Genomic DNA, 16,114 nt, shown 5'->3' on the forward strand with positions numbered 1-16,114 from the left:
GTGTCAATTCCAGTCGTTTAATCATGTTATTACAGTTCAGTACGTTATGGTGTTGTGCGTTTGTTTGTCTTCCCCTTTTTATCCTACTCAGGGATTAGCTACTCGCCGTTGCTGGCATGAGCCGGCAGCGGGGGTCTGGAGTTATTTTGCAATTTTTTGCCTGACTTGACGGACTGAATTCTAATCCACAATTCGGCTAATCTGTTTTTAATCAGAGTCCCTCAGCAGGTCTTTATGCTTTCACCTCCAGCTGAGTTATTACATGTTTTACCCCTTCCCTCCCCCCCCCCCCCCTTTTTGTTTGTTATTTTCATCTTTCCCATTTGTGTGTTCATGTTAGGCTTCAAATCGGCTGATTGCTCGTGCAGATCGGCTAGGCCGAGACTGCTGCAATATACGACAGCAAAATTTTTCTTTTTGGCAGATCCTTCAGGTTAATACAGTAAATTAAACAATGGTATAGATGATTAGTAACCACTTTTACCCCCTATTTCCTCCTCTTCAGGTTGGTTGGAAGATGACTTGCCTATTTTGGTGGTTGGCCACCATTATGTGTATTGGGCAGCACAGTTTTGGCCTCGCAGGGGGCACAGATGTTTCCTAGGGCTCGAGAAGTTAGTTGGCTTGGTTGGCAAGGGATGATGTGGACGGAGTGGAGAAGTAGACTAGTGAGTCAGGCCAGCAAGCATGTTAGCCCTAGGGTGTTGGTTGTCCATTTAGGTGGCAACGACCTGGGGAAGAGGACTTCTTTGGAGATGCGGTGGGCCATGATACAGGATCTGGCAATTTTGGCCGCAGCAGTGGACCAGTTGTATATTGGTGTTCTCCTTGATGGTGCCAAGGTTGAGTTGGCAAGGTGTGGCGGACGGTCGCGAAATTGAGGAGGCCACGCAGAAGGGGAATGGACCACTTGTATATATTGGTGTTCTTCTTGATGGTGCCAAGGTTGAGTTGGCAAGGTGTGACGGACGGTCGCGAAATTGAGGAGGCCAGGCAGAAGGTGAATGGGGCGGTGGCGAAGTGGGTTGTCCCACGGAGGCCAAGTGGTTCGCCACCCTAGGATGCGTTTCAGAGACAAAGTCACCTTTTTCGGCCTGATGGTGTGCATCTATCCAATGAGGGGATGATGTTTTTTCCTAGAGGATCTGTTCCTAGTGTTGCTGGAGTTAGGGTGAGGTTATGGTGGCGGTGCGAAGACTCTGGGAAGGAGTCTTTCGCTGTTGGCGGAAAAGAACGGCAGTTGGTGGTTGTATGGTAAGCTGTAGTGATTTACAGTTTGATTTGGTTTAGGTGCACTCACCTCCATCGACTTATTGGCCGCTTGACCACCCGTCCGGGAAGGCAGCGGCAGGGCACCCAGGAGCGGTGGGTAGTCACTGTGGGGGTGGAGTTGTCACCTATTACCGGTTTTTGATAGTTGTAGTAAAATTAGGATGGTCTCGAATTTTTAGTATTTTACGGTTAATGTAGGTTAGTAGAGCCGTTCTTTTTGCTGCCACCATATGCCGGCTGTATCGGCATCTTAACAAAGTTTTCATTTACAGGTTTGCTATGGTTAGGGTCAAATAAATAGCTAGCAATTTTTCTGCCAAATTCAAGTCTCTGTGTCTTTATTTATTGGGTTTAGAGGTAACGAATGCTTTACTTGGAATGAACGGGTCCACCAAATGTCACTAGGATGTTTAAAGACCCAAGTACTCTCAAGAGCTTACAAATGATTACATTCTGATGTAAATATGAAGGCTTCCAAGTGACTTTACCACCATCAAATGGGATCGGTATGTGACCCCGCCGACACCAGAATGCCGGCAGGGAGGCGAGCGCAATGAAGACCCTTGCAGGCTCATCACAGGTTCTATTCTCTATAGAGGAGGAATCATCGTCGTTATTCCAGCGGCGGTATAGTACCCCCATCGGGATCCCAGCGGCGGTATTGAGACAGACGGGATCCTGATGGGCGATATGATAACCGCATACCCATCAAATTAATTCATACTGTAGTAAAGTACAGTATGTAGACAAGGAAAGACAATTTCAAGGGGTTGGATATGGGATACCAGCAGTAAAGATGCTGGCAGTCAGAATACTGGCACCCCGACTGACTAAATCCTGACTGGGGTGCTCAACTAACCCTAGCCCTACCCCTGGCCTCCCATCCCACAGCCTAAACACCCCCCACCCCCACCCCACCCCACAGCCTAATCCTAACCCACTCCTTCCACAGCTTAACCCTCCACCCACAACCTGACCCTAACCCTCCTTACATACTTCCGTTCAGGATTCCAGCTGTCGGTATTCCAGCATCAGTTACGTGGAAGGCAGTATACCAATTACTGACACAATGGATTCTAAATTATAGAAATATTTGTTTCTGCAGCGGGGTACACTGGTATTCCACAGGAAATAACATTAGGGTGTAGAGTTGGATCTTGACCCGAGGCACCAACAGGCTAAAGCTTTGACTGTTCCCAAGATGCACTGCACGCCTCCTCTATATCCCCGCCTCCAGGCACTGGAGCTCAGTTTGTAAGTTGGTGCAGGCAGCTAACAGGGAGGGCTGTGCTCGGCAGCCCTGAAAAGAGCTTTTCTGACAAGAAATAAGACTTCATGGGCCGCAGCATAGGCATTTGGTGCTATATGTCATACTGACATTGTGCTGCAGCTCCCTCACCTCCCCCAGCGGCGCTGTATACTCCTGCGCCCTGGTTGCCGGGTACTTACAGCGGAGGCGCCCCAGTCTCATCAGGCACACATACTGCCGCTGCTCTCCAGGATTGTGTGGACGCACGATAGGTAGGAGGTAAGAGGGTCCCCCAGGTGAGACTCGCTAAAATCGCGATCCGGTCACGGTCTCCGGAAACGGCCCGCGCCACTGGCGTGGACACTGTGGCCGTGCAGGGACCCCCCCTATATCCACCAGGGCAAGGAGCACAGGTCGGATTTACTAAAATCTGTTTAATATAAGCTTCATAGTATCCGGTGGTGAAGTCCAGCAGTAGGGATGAGGCTCTGACCTGTAGACCCTCCCCCAGCCCTAGGCACCATATACAGTGGCAAACGCAGGATTTGCATGGGGGGGGTTTCCAGAACTAGGTGGAGTAAATCACGGGGGTGGAGACTGAGGTGACCCAGTATATATATGCTGGGTCTGTAAAACTAGTGTATCTGTGTGTGTGTGTGTGTGTGTATGTATATATATATATATATATATATATATATATACACACACACACATACATAGCATATTAAACATGCATACATACACATTATATATACACATACAGTACACATATATATGCACATGTATATATATCATATGTGTGTGTGTGTGTGTGTGTGTGTGTGTGTGTTTATAATGTATGTATATACGTGTATATATGTATGCACATGGATATATAGCAGGGATTGTGGCACTAATGACGAGCAGAGAAACGCTCGTTCACAACTTAATTAGATTAGGTAAGAAGTTCGGCTAATTAGCCCATGGTTGTATGTAGTTTTTTGTAAGGTCTTTGACCCGCATTTCATCACTCCCAGCAGTCGGGCACAAAGTCATTCTGAACTATTCAGGTGTATACTATATTATTACTGCACTAGTGGCACACAGATCATTTATGGTTCATATATCTCACTGCAGTAAAAATGACTCAAATACTAATTCAGTTTCACATGTTTATTGATCAATTAATTGATTGATTGGCTGGTGTGTGGAGGAGATTGACACAGGCCTTATGCACATTAATTTAATTGGGGAAATTATGTCAGATGACTTCCCCTATAAAAGTTTGAATTTAGCTCCCATGCTCCATTGCAAGGACACTGGAATATCACTGGCTGTTTGTTTGGAAAGTAAGGATTTTCTTTATACCTTTTAGAAGAGGGCTTCATTTAATCTATGATATGTATATTTTTTTGGTCAGACTGATAGGCACTTAATCCTTTAATGTTTCAACTTCTCAGTCTTTAATTTAGACTTATATAGTGCCAAGTGTTATGTACAAAGAGTGTGACATTTAAGGGTGATTTTTGAACACACATTGTGCCTCATTTATGAGTTCTAATCAGTATGTATTGGATTCACTATAAGCCTGTTAGTATGTGAGCAACAAATGATGTCACAATTTTTAAACTTTCACAGAGGGCAGGTGATGCAGTTTGTAGTTCAGTACTGCTACCATACTTAAAATCATTGGTTATTATCCAATTGACCCTTAGGTTTTTTCCTGTGTGAATCTGTATGGACAGCTTACCCGTATCTGTATTTCACGTTTGTGTTTGACACATGAGGTATGTCATGATGCTTTAAGAATTTCATCTGTAATAACCTTATAAATATTTAAATATCTATATAATTGTAGAGCTTGATTAACGCAGTTTCTTGCTATCATTAGGGTTATTCATAGTGTATTTCTATCAGCAGACTCGTGTGCATAAGAGTCAGCTTACACTGACCATTTAGACAATTATATTGTGATCCATGTATTAGATGTGTGTGTGTGTGTGTGTGTGTGTGTGTGTGTGTGTGTGTGTGTGTGTGTGTGTGTGTGTGTTTTCCTAATAGAGGATAATAGCGAGGGGGTGGATAATCAAGCTTTCCCTCTTTTTTTTTCTTTTTTTTTTTTCTTTTTTCTTTTTTCTTTTTCTCGGTTTTGATTGGCTTAGATATACAGTAATTAAAATCAATTGATTTGTTAGGTCAATTTTTGGCAGGATCTTGCTGTTTTCACCTTCCTTTTGAAAGTTAGAAACATAGGAAATAGCTGAATTCTGATCAATCGAATATGAGGTACAGGTTGAGTATCCCATATCCAAATATTCCGAAATACGGACTTTTTGAGTGAGATAGTGAAACCTTTGTTTTTTGATGACTCAATGTACACAAACTTTGTTTAATACACAAAGTTATTAAAAACATTGTATTAAATTACCTTCAGGCTGTGTTTATAAGGTGTATATGAAACATAAATGCATTCTGTGCTTAGATTTAGGTCCCATCACCATGATACCTCATTATGGTATGCAATTATTCCAAAATACGGAAAAATCCGATATCCAAAATACCTCTGGTCCCAAGCATTTTGGATAAGGGAGACTCAACCTGTATGTGACGCTTTTACTTTATGAACCATACAATGGTTGATAGATCAATTTTTTTGATAGTAATATGAATCAATTACCTTTTAATTAGACTGGCTTGAAGCTTCGGCAGTCTCCTCTTTGATGTTATTCTTTGAAAAATTCTGAGTGTCCATTCTGATTGATCACATTTTGATAAATGTTAATACCAAAAGGTATGTAAAATACCCAATGATAATAGATAATATATGTTTTATAATCCCCACCTAATTGAGTTTATTTTGTTGTCAATAGCCCAATTATTGTCTCTTCGCTCTGTTTCACCATGTCTTGCACATCCTATTGTTCATTGACTGTTCTTTGTACCATACTATTGTTATATGATTTTACTGTATTGTATAAATATTGATTGGCTCTTATAATTTTTAGACATACCCCTGATGAAGTCTAGTTACTAGACAAAACGCGTTGGGTTGTTATATTTGATATCTCTGAATAGCATATGAGGAAGATTAAACATATTGCACTAAGTTACCGATATTCCTCTATCAACTTCAAAGATGGAGTATTCGAAGAGAAATTACATCATTTTGTCTGTGTAATATGATGGACATGCTTCTGTACATTTTAATAATTTTTTTTAATAAAAGAACAGTTCATGTTTATGTTTTAAAATCGATGTTAATTGTGAAACCCACTGGGTTCCCTGTATTTATAGGTTAAAATAACCTTTGGGTGCCAATTTCCTTTTTATATTTTCTGTATCCAGTCCCTCCTAACAAGGGACTTCGTGAAATAGGCAGCCCCTCCCAAGGAGCACTGTATCTTATTGTATCTGTTTAGCCTTAGAACAGCGCAGAAGGAGAGTATTTGGTTGAGACACACACACACACACACACACACACACACACACACACACTACACATATATATATATATATATATGCACATGTGTATATATACCATGTATGTATATATGTATGCACATGGATATATATGTACTATAATTAAAATAAAGTAAACTTTTTTATTAAGCACTTACAAGTGCCACCAGGAAGACAGCAAGCTGCAGAGGACGCTAGGCAGCCATTAATAATACTCATGCAGCAAAAAAAAAAATATATATATATATTTATATTTATTTTTTTGGTGGAGGGGGGTTTCTGGGTGCTCGGGACCCTGCCCCCCCTGCATGTGCCACTGATATACAGCAGATGTTCCCACCCTGGAGCTACATCTTTCTCTCCCTCACTCCCTGTCAGCGTTTGGGCACCATTACACAGAGCTGCGCTGATTCTGGGACTACTGCGCACTGTCTCCTCTGTAAAGCCGCCTGCCTCATCGCTGTGCATTTACAGGATACTTAAGTATTCTACATATCGTTTAGACAGCATTAGTTAAGAACAAGTGCATAACTACAGGGATATTTAGTACAAGTATCCTGTGATATACATCCAGTATTTACTGTGCATTGTTATATCTGTATACATACAGTACATAGCTTTCCTTAGTATTGCTAGTCCAGTACAGTTTTATTGTTGACTGTAATAATTTCTGCATTATATATGTGACTGTGTGTGCCAATAACTGCTGTGTGGTTCTTATTCAGTGTATCTCACACATATTGCTATCCCTATATTCTGTACCCTGACGGGGGCTAAGTGCATTGTGTATGTATGTATGTATGTATGTATGTATTCACAGGATATACTGTTTAGTATTTTTCTCTGTGTATTTCAGTCACCATTAAATCCTCTGTTATCTGCATTTGCAATCACACTTCACAGGGGGATTTTGTCAGGTACTGTGTCTGGCTATATTGTACTATTACGCCCTAGAGCTACATTCTCCAATGACTGCGTCACAGGGCGGGAGATCCGTGGTTGATCCTGCGTCATGCAGTGCTGATGCCGTGGATTTATCTGAGGAAAATATTCCAGCTGAGGGTCCAGGTATTGGGGGTTTTGTACCTCTCGGTCAGCCTGCAGCACCGGTGGAACACCAAGACCCACCTTGTGCTGCTTTTTCTAATTTACTGACTATGCTAGTAACAAGACTTGCGCCCCCTGTGGGACCTCCTGTGCCTGTACAATCACATATTGTCCCTGTTGTAAATCCACCATCGGTGGATTCTCTGTTACAGCAGTTAAATCTGTCCTTAAACAGTTAAACAAAAGCCTGACCCTTGCCCCACTAGGACCAAAGGGTCATCTAAGCGGGCCATTTCTACCTCACAATCCACTTATGTTTAGGATACTTCATCCGATGAAGATGGCGTATATACTGATCCATGAGACACCGATGCAGATGCTTCTGATGGGGAATCTACAACACAAGCGGATGTTCCTGACTATCAAACGGATTCTTCAGATCGATGATGAAACTGAACCTCCAGATACGTCTAAGAAACCTGATAAGTTCAAACGTCAGAAGGTTACTAAATTCGTTTTGCCACATTCTGACCATTTAGTTGACATACGTCAGGAATCTCCCTGTCGAAAAAGATGCTAGCTCGTTATCCCCTCGCTGCAGAGTTAAGTAAAAATTGGGAAACACCACCTCTGGTGGACTCACATGTTGCACGTTTGGTGGTGTTTTCTACTCTGCCTATCACTACCGTCACCTCTCTGAAGGAACCGACGGATAAGCGTGTGGAGGGTTGCTTGAAGTCTATTTACACTCTTGCGGGTGTTGTGCATAGACCTACCATAGCGGCTTCTTGTGCTGCAAAAGCTATTGAATCCTGGGTTCATGAAGTTGAAGCGGAGCTACCTTCTAATTTTTCTGATAATGCCAGACAGTGTCTTTCATATATTACCAGAGCCTCTCATTGCATACAGGCGGCGGCCTCTGATGGCGGTGTGCTGTCAGCCAAAGCGTCTACTACGTCCATTCTGGCTCACCGGATTCTGTGGTTGCGGTCCTGGTCTGCTAAAACTGCATGTCTGCCTAGTACTAATCCTTCGGCTCAGAAGGCTAAAAGTACCACCTTTCATTTTTTTCGATTTCCAAGTAAAGCAAAGGATCAGGCGTACCCGAAACAGGCTCGCACTTCCAAAACCTCTAAGCCCAAACCTAAACGTGCCTGGGCTGCTCGTCGGCCTGCTTCCAAACCAGTTAAACCTGCTGCATGACGGGGCGGGCCTCCCCCTGGGGGGGACCCCAGGGTGGGAGGCAGACTTCTGCGGTTCGCCCAGGTATGGTTACAGACCACTTCAGACGCCTGGGTGAAGGACGTAGTCACTCACGGATACGCCATCTCTTTCAAGAAACGTCCCCCTCACCAGTTTTGTTCAACAAATATCCCTTCGGATCCGATTGAAGCAAAAATTCTACTTTTGGTGGTACAATCCCTCCTGGAAACAGGGGTGATAGTGCCGGTGCCTCTGGCTCACAGAGGCAGGGGTTACTATCAAACGCTGTTCCTAGTTCTGATACTGAATGGAACCTCACGGCTCTTTTGAACAAATTTGTGAAGGTTTCCAAATTCTGTATGGAAACTCTTCGCTCTATTCTGGCCTTGGAGCCCAAGGACAATATGGTATCCCTGGACATTCAGGATGCTTACCTAATATATACCTATTGCCATGTCGTATCAGCAGTATCTGTGGTTTGCTATTGCAACCTACTTTATCAATTTCATGCCTTGCCTTTTGGACTGATCACAGCTCTGCGAATCTTCACCAAGGTCATGGCGGTCATGACGGCCCTTCTACACCGTCAGGGTATCAGGATCCTGCCGTGTCTGGACAACTTGTTGATCCTGGCAAACTCCACAGAGGTTATTCTACATCATCTGGAACTGACGGTCCAATTCCTGCAAGCCCACGGGTGGCTCACCTCGCTGGTTCCTACTCAGAGCATGGAACACCTGGGGGCATTACTGTACACACACAACCAACGGTTGTCCTCATCTCCGGAGAAGGTCCCGAAACTTCAGGACAGGATACGATGCTCCCTCTCTCGTCCTCGTGTATCGATACACTCGGCGATGCAAGTACTAGTCCTCATGGTGTTGGCTTTCGACATGGTAGAGTACGCTCAATTTCATTCTCGCCCTCTGAAGAGGTTAATCCATTTCCAAGTGAGATTCCCTGCCTCACCGGATCAGATCTCGCATGATTTCCTGGACTCCGGAATTTCATCCGTCTCTGAGCTGGTGGCTTCGGGACCAACAATTGAGCAGGGGTCGTCCCTTCTGGATCTCCAACTGGGTCCTCCTAATGACAGATGCCAGTCTGCGGGTTTGGGGCGCGGTGTTGGAGCAACACTCTCTTCAGGGTTGGTGGACCAGGGAGGAATCTCTCCTTCCGATAAACATTCTGGAGTTGCGGGCAGTGTTCAATGCTCTGAAACTGGCCCTTCCTCTGGTACAGAACAGGCCTGTTCAATTACAGTCGGACAACGCCACCACGGTGACATACATAAATCATCAAGGCGGCACTCGAAGCCGCATGGCAATGATGGAAGTGTCAAAGATTCTTCTATTGACAGAACTCTATCTGCCTGCCATATCGGCAGTGTTCATTCCAGGGGGTCCTCAACTGGGAAGCAGACTTCCTCAGTCGTCAGGACGTACAGGCCAGAGAGTGGATCCTTCATCCGGAAGTCTTTCAACTCCTAGTGAACAAGTGGGGCCTACCAGATGTAGACCTGATGGCATCTTGACACAATCACAAGGTTCCGGTCTTCGGAGCAGCATTCGTGGATGCACAGGCAATTCCATGGAACTTTCGGCTGACATACGTGTTCCCTCCCGTGTCACTCCTGCCCAGGGTAATAAGGAAGTTCAAGCAAGAAGGAGGATTACTACTTCTAATCACTCGTGGCCCAGATGGCATTGGTTCTCAGACCTGCAGGGTCTCTCGATAGAGCATCCTCTTCTACTTCCGCAATGCCCAGACCTCCTCGTTCAGGGCCCTTGTGTCTACCAGGATCTGGCCCGACTGGCTTTGACGGTGTGGCTCTTGAAGCTTCAGTTCTGAGGGCCAAAGGTTTTTCTGAGGCGGTCATTCAAACTATGTTGAAAGCCCATATAACCGGCTTCAGCTCAGATTTATTATAGGGTCTGGAATTCTTACTTCACCTGGTGTGCGGCTAAGAATTATGATACATACAAGTTCAGTACTGCCAAACTTTTTTACTTTTCTGCAACAGGGCCTGAACTTAGGATTTCGTCTGGCCTCTCTCAAGGTTCATATTTCAGCCTTGTCGGTATGGTTTCAGGGAAAAATTGCGACTTTGCCTGACGTTCATACTTTCACTCGGGGTGTTTTACGGATTCAACCTCCCTATATTCCTTTGTGGCTCCTTGGGATTTGCCGGTTGTTCTGGATGCCCTACAAGTGTCTCCGTTTGAACGTCTTGAGTCTGTGGACCTTAAATGGCTTACGCTGAAGGTTTTTTTGCTGGCTATTGCCTCTGCTAGAAGGGTTTCAGACTTGGGTGCCTTATCCTGTCGGTCACCCTTTCTGATTTTTCACCGTGACCATGCGGTTCTTAGAACTCGCCCTGGTTATCTGCCTAAGGTGGTGTTATCTTTCCACCTTAACCAAGAGATTGTGGTTCCGGCCTTTATCTCTCCTGATTTGTCCTCCAAAGAACGGTCTTTGGATATGGTACGAGCTCTCCGTGAATATGTGAAGAGGACCGCCTCTCTTAGGAGATCTGATTCTCTTTGTCCTTTTTGGTTTTCACAAACGTGGCTGGCCTACAAATGAGCAGCCCTTGGCCAGATGGATTAGAATGGTGATTGCATAAGCTTATGTACAGGCTGGACTTCCAGCTCCTGCTATTATCAAGGCCCATTCTATTCGGTCTGTTGGACCTTCTTGGGTGGTGCGTCCCTAAAACAATTGTGCAAGGCGGCTGCATGGTCCTCGGTGAACACATTCATCAGGTTCTATGCCTTTGATACTTCCGTCTCCCAGGACGCTTCCTTTGGACGCCGGGTTATTGTGCCCGCTACAGTGCGTCCCCTCCCATGACGAACTGCTTTAGGACATCACCGATGTTATTCCCTGTGGAATACCAGTGTACCCCGCTGCAGAAAAGGAGATTTATGGTAAGACCTACCATTGTTAAATCTCTTTCTGCGAGGTACACTGGATTCCACAGGGCGCCCACCCTGACACACTTGGCTTCATTGGGTTTGTATGGCATTAGCCACTGGTACGTTCTCCTGTCGTCAGAATGTGGGTATATGTGGCTACTCACTACGGTCGTCTTTTACCTGTTACTGCATTGGACTGGTTAACAAAAATGAGCTCCAGTGCCTGGAGGCTGGGATATAGAGGAGGCGGTGTAGTGCATCTTGGGAACTGTCAAAGCTTTAGCATGTTGGTGCCTTGGATCAATATCCAACTCTACACACCCCTCCCCCCTCGATGTTGTTCCCTGTGGAATCCAGTGTACCTCGCAGAAAGATTTTAACAATGGTAAGTCTTACCATAAATCTTTTTCTGAAGACCTATGTAATCATACATTATACTGAGTTCGGTAATATCAGGATTCATTTGTAACTTGATATTCCAATTACGGGCCTTTACTTTTTAAAAAAATATGGGGCAACCTTGTCCTACAAATGCAGATAGCAGCAATAAAATGCTTTACGTTCATGTGTTTTATTAGCTGTCCATTCACTTACTTAGTTAAATAGATTAATCCACCTAGCCATGATACTTATTTCTCTTACGTCCTAGAGGATGCTGGGGTCCACATTAGTACCATGGGGTATAGATGGGTCCTTTGGGAGCCATGGGCACTTTAAGAGTTTTAGTGTGGGCTGGCTCCTCTCTCTATGCCCCTCCTAATGGCCACTATCTCCGCTGATAGGACATTAAGCTCCTGAGGGTGAAAAGTTAGCCCCTGAGGCGACTGCTCACTCCCGCAGCATGCCGACACCCCCTAACAGAGCCAGAAGATCGCGGTGGTGAGTGCGTCACCGGTGACCCGACAAGCGGGGAGCTGGTGTGAATGGCCGCAACAGGGTGGGAGCGCAGAACTGAAGCTGCGCTCCGGAAGGCTCAGCGGTACTCGGTTGTGGCGCTGTGAGGGGCACCCTGGGCCAGCGCAATACCCTTAAAGAACTGGTCACTGGGCTATCGGAGAAGGCTTTTCTGCTGCTAGCATGATAATTTACCTCCGACCAGTCTAATCTAAAGTGCGGGAAGACGTGCCATTACAGGGGGCGGAGCTTTTCCTCAGAGCGGATCCAGCAGCTCACCAGCGCCATTTTCTCCCTGCAGATCACAAGAGAAGCTGACAAGGAGCGCTGCCCTCCACATAACTCCAGCTAGCCTGTACGGTACCAGGGGGTTATAGAAGGGAGGGGGGGAAGGTGGAGAGTGTTTATTCACTATTGGCACTGTATAATTGATAAGGTTGCACAGTCAGTGCCACGCAATTATTTTATAACTGTCTACTGGGGCACTGTGTGGGGGCTGGCTCCGTTAACTGTTTCTCTGAAGGTACATGGGGGAAACTGTGTCTGACATTTTCGTGTGTGTACATAATTCTCACATTACCATGTCCAGGGACTCTGTGTATTGTGCTGAGTATGTATCTTCTCCAGAGGAATCCATTCCATGTACTCTGGAATGTCATGTAATGTCTCAGCCTGCTGAATCCGAACCTTTGAGGGTGGCTTCAATTAAGGGAATGATATCCCAGATCTTATCTCGGATAGCTCATAATGAGACTGAAACACAGGTTTTGTAAACATCTGTGGTGGGGTTTTTTTCTGGTTCTGTTCCCACAGCCTCCTCAAACTCCCCTGGTATATGACCAAAGCAGCGTGCTCTTGCCCAAATTATGCAAGTCGACACAGATACCGACTCTGAGATGGTGATGGGGATATGTGGGGGTGGGGTGAGGCATCCCTTGCAAAGGGAGTGCAGCTCATGATTAAGGCCATTAGGGATGTATTACACATTAATGACAAAGCACCTGAGTAGGTCGAGGAGGCTTACTTTACTTTACAGGTAATAAGAAAGCATCCCTGATCTTCCCTGCGTCTAAGGAATTAAATGTATTTGAAAAATCCTGGGAATACCCGGAGAAAGAGTGCAGATCCCAAAAGGGTTCTCGTTGCTTTTACTTTTCCAGGGGAGGATAGGAAAAAGTGTAGACTCTTCTGTATCTAGGCTGTCAAAAAAGGTGGTTTTATCTGTCCCTGGGTCTGCTGCTTTGAAAGAACCGGCAGACCGCAAGATTGAGATTACGCTCAAATCCATATACACTGCTTCGGACGTGGAGTTAAGGCCCACCATTGCCTGTGCATGGATTTCTAAAGCCTTAGTAAAGTGGTCAGGCACATTACTAGAGGAATTATATTCTCTGGATAGAAGTGACATTGAAATGTTTTTACATCACATACAGAATTCTGCGGGTTTCATGGTGGAGTCCATGAAGGACTGGGGTCATCTGAATGCAAGGGCGTCTCCCATGGCTGTCTTGGCACGCAGGGGACTCTGGCTGTGCCAATGGTCTGCAGACGTGAAATCCAAGAATAGTGTGGAGAACCTACTCTTCACAGGTCAGGCTCTATTTGGGGAAGCATTGGATGCGTGGAGCTCCATGGCATCCGTGGGTAAGTCAACCTTTCTTCCCTCAGCCACTCGGACACTGAAGAAATCCTTTTCTACGTTTACAATGCAGTACTTTCGGACCGCAAAGGTTAAGAAGTCCAAGCCCTCCTACCACTTTCTTCAGAGGTGGTCGAGGAAAATCTAGAAAACCTGCACATGCAGGTTCCCAGGAACAGAAGCCTGGCTTTGTTTCCCCAAAATCCTCAGCACGGTGTACCTCCCAGCCTGGAGAGTGGGCGGGTTGGAACGAGATTCAGACATTTTAGTCACGTCTGGGTGTCTTCTGGCCTGGAACCCTGAGTACAGGATATTGTGTCCCAGGGGTACAGACTGGAGAGTCAAGAGCTCCCACCTCACAGATTCTTCAAATCAGGCTTACTAGCTTTGCTGACGAAAAGGGTTATCCTACAGGAAGGCATTCAAAAATTGGAAAAGGCAAATGTCATTGTTCCAGTTCCACCTCATCTGGAAAGTAAGTGTTACTATTCAAAACTTTTGTGGTACCTAAACCGGATGGTTTGGTCAGCCCAAATTTGAACCTGAAGTTGTTCAACCCTTATTTGAGGGAATTCATGTTCAAAATGGAGTCGCTGAGAGTGGTGATCTCAGGTCTGGAGGAGGGGGAGGTCCTAGTATCCCTAGATATCAGTGATGCGTACCTCCACATTCTTGTTTGGCCGCCACGCCAGGCTTATCTCAGATTGCGCTGTTGGACTGTCACTATCAGTTCCAGGCACTGCCATTCGAGGGTGTTCACCAAGGTGATGGCAGAGATGATGGTACTCCTCCGCAAGCGGGGAGTGAACATAATTCCATATCTGGACGATCTGCTGATAAATGGCATCATCCAGGGAGAGGTTGTTACAGTCCATTGCTCTCACGACTCGACTGCTCAGGGATCATGGATGGATCCTGAATCTTCCAAAATCACATTTGGAGCCGACAAGGAGATTGTCTTTCCTAGGGATGATCCTCGACACAGTAATGCTGAGGGTATTTTTTGCCTGTGGAGAAAACTGTGATACAAACAATGGTCCGGGATGTCCTGAGGCCAGCCCGGGTATCTGTTCATCAGTGCATTCGCCTTTTGGGGGAGATGGTTGCCTCCTACGAGGCTCTACAGTATGGAAGATTTCATGCACGGTCCTTCCAACTGGATCTCCTGGACAAGTGGTCGGGATCTCACCTGCACAAGCACCTGAGAATACGTCTGTCGCCGAAAACCAGGATTTCACTCCTATGGTGGCTGCAAATGCCTCAGCTTCTCGAGGGCCGCAGGTTCGGGATTCAGAACTGGATCCTTCTAACCACGGATGCAAGTCTCAGAGGTTAGGGCGCTGTCACCCAAGGGGAAACCTTCCAAGAAAGGTGGTCAAGTCTGGAATCCATCCTTCTGATAAACATTCTGGAACTAAGAGCCGTGTACAACGGTTTTCTACAAGTGGCACATCTTCTGCAAGATCAGGCCATTCAGGTGCAGTCGGACAATGTAACGACAGTGGCCTACATAAACAGACAGGGCGGAACGAAGAGCCGAGCCGCAATGTCAGAGGTAACAAGAATCTTCCTCTGAGCGGAAAAGCATACGGTGGCGCTGTTGGCAATCTTCATTCCGGGAGTAGACAACTGGGGAGTGGACCTCCTCAGTTGACACGATCTCCATCCGGGAGAGTGGGGCCTCCACCCAGAGGTGGTCGCATAAGTGACAAGTCTTTGGGGCGTACCTCATATAGACATGATGGCCTCACGCTTCAACAAGAAGCTTCGGAGGTATCAAGGGATCCACAGGCAGTGGACACCCTGGTCACTCCGTGGGTGTTCAAGTCAGTGTATGTGTTCCCTCCACTTCTGCTCTTCCCAAGGATTTTCAAACTCATCAAAAAGACAAGAATTCAGGCAATCCTCATTGCTCCGGACTGGCCAAGAAGGGCTTGGTATGCGGATCTTCTAGAGTTCCTGCTGGAAGATCTGAAGCTTCTTCGTGAGGACCTTCTGCAACTGGGGCCGTTCGCTTATCAAGACTTAACACTACGTTTGTCGACATAGAGGTTGAACGTCAGATATTAGCTCGGAAGGGCTAAGCATTACCATCGGATTTGGAAAAAATGTGTTTTGGTGTGAACCCAAGAAATTTCCTACAGTGGAGTTTCAACTTGGACGGTTTATACTCTTCCGGCAAGCAGAGGTGGATGTGGGCCTACGTTTGGGATCCATAAAGGTCCAAATATTGGCCTTATCCATTTTTCTTCCAGAAACAATTGGCTGCCCTCCCTCAGGTTCAGACTTTCTTGAAAGGGGTTCTGCTCATCCAGCCTCCCTTTGTGCCTCCTACGGCACCCTGGGATCTTACCGTGGTGTTGCAGTTCCTGCAATCGGATTGGTTCATGCCTTTAAAGGAGGTTGGGGTCAAGTTTATCACTTGGAAGGCTGTCACACTGTTGGCGTTAGCAT

At 45.9% G+C, this 16,114-nt stretch overlaps 1 protein-coding gene and 1 long non-coding RNA gene across 4 annotated transcripts in view; one reads left to right on the forward strand and one right to left on the reverse strand.

Annotated features, from left to right (window-relative positions):
• PLOD2 (procollagen-lysine,2-oxoglutarate 5-dioxygenase 2) overlaps positions 1–16,114 on the reverse strand; it is a 246,394-nt gene that overhangs the window by 113,324 nt on the left and 116,956 nt on the right. The window lies entirely within an intron of this gene.
• LOC134909270 (uncharacterized) overlaps positions 3,815–16,114 on the forward strand; it is an 89,117-nt gene continuing 76,817 nt past the window's right edge. For both annotated transcript variants that reach the window (XR_010175876.1, XR_010175877.1), the window contains exon 1: positions 3,815–3,849. This is a non-coding gene — a long non-coding RNA (uncharacterized LOC134909270). The remainder of the gene's footprint in view (positions 3,850–16,114) is intronic.

Source organism: Pseudophryne corroboree, chromosome 4 (genome assembly GCF_028390025.1).
Source record: "Pseudophryne corroboree isolate aPseCor3 chromosome 4, aPseCor3.hap2, whole genome shotgun sequence".
Classification (NCBI taxonomy): domain Eukaryota; kingdom Metazoa; phylum Chordata; class Amphibia; order Anura; family Myobatrachidae; genus Pseudophryne; species Pseudophryne corroboree.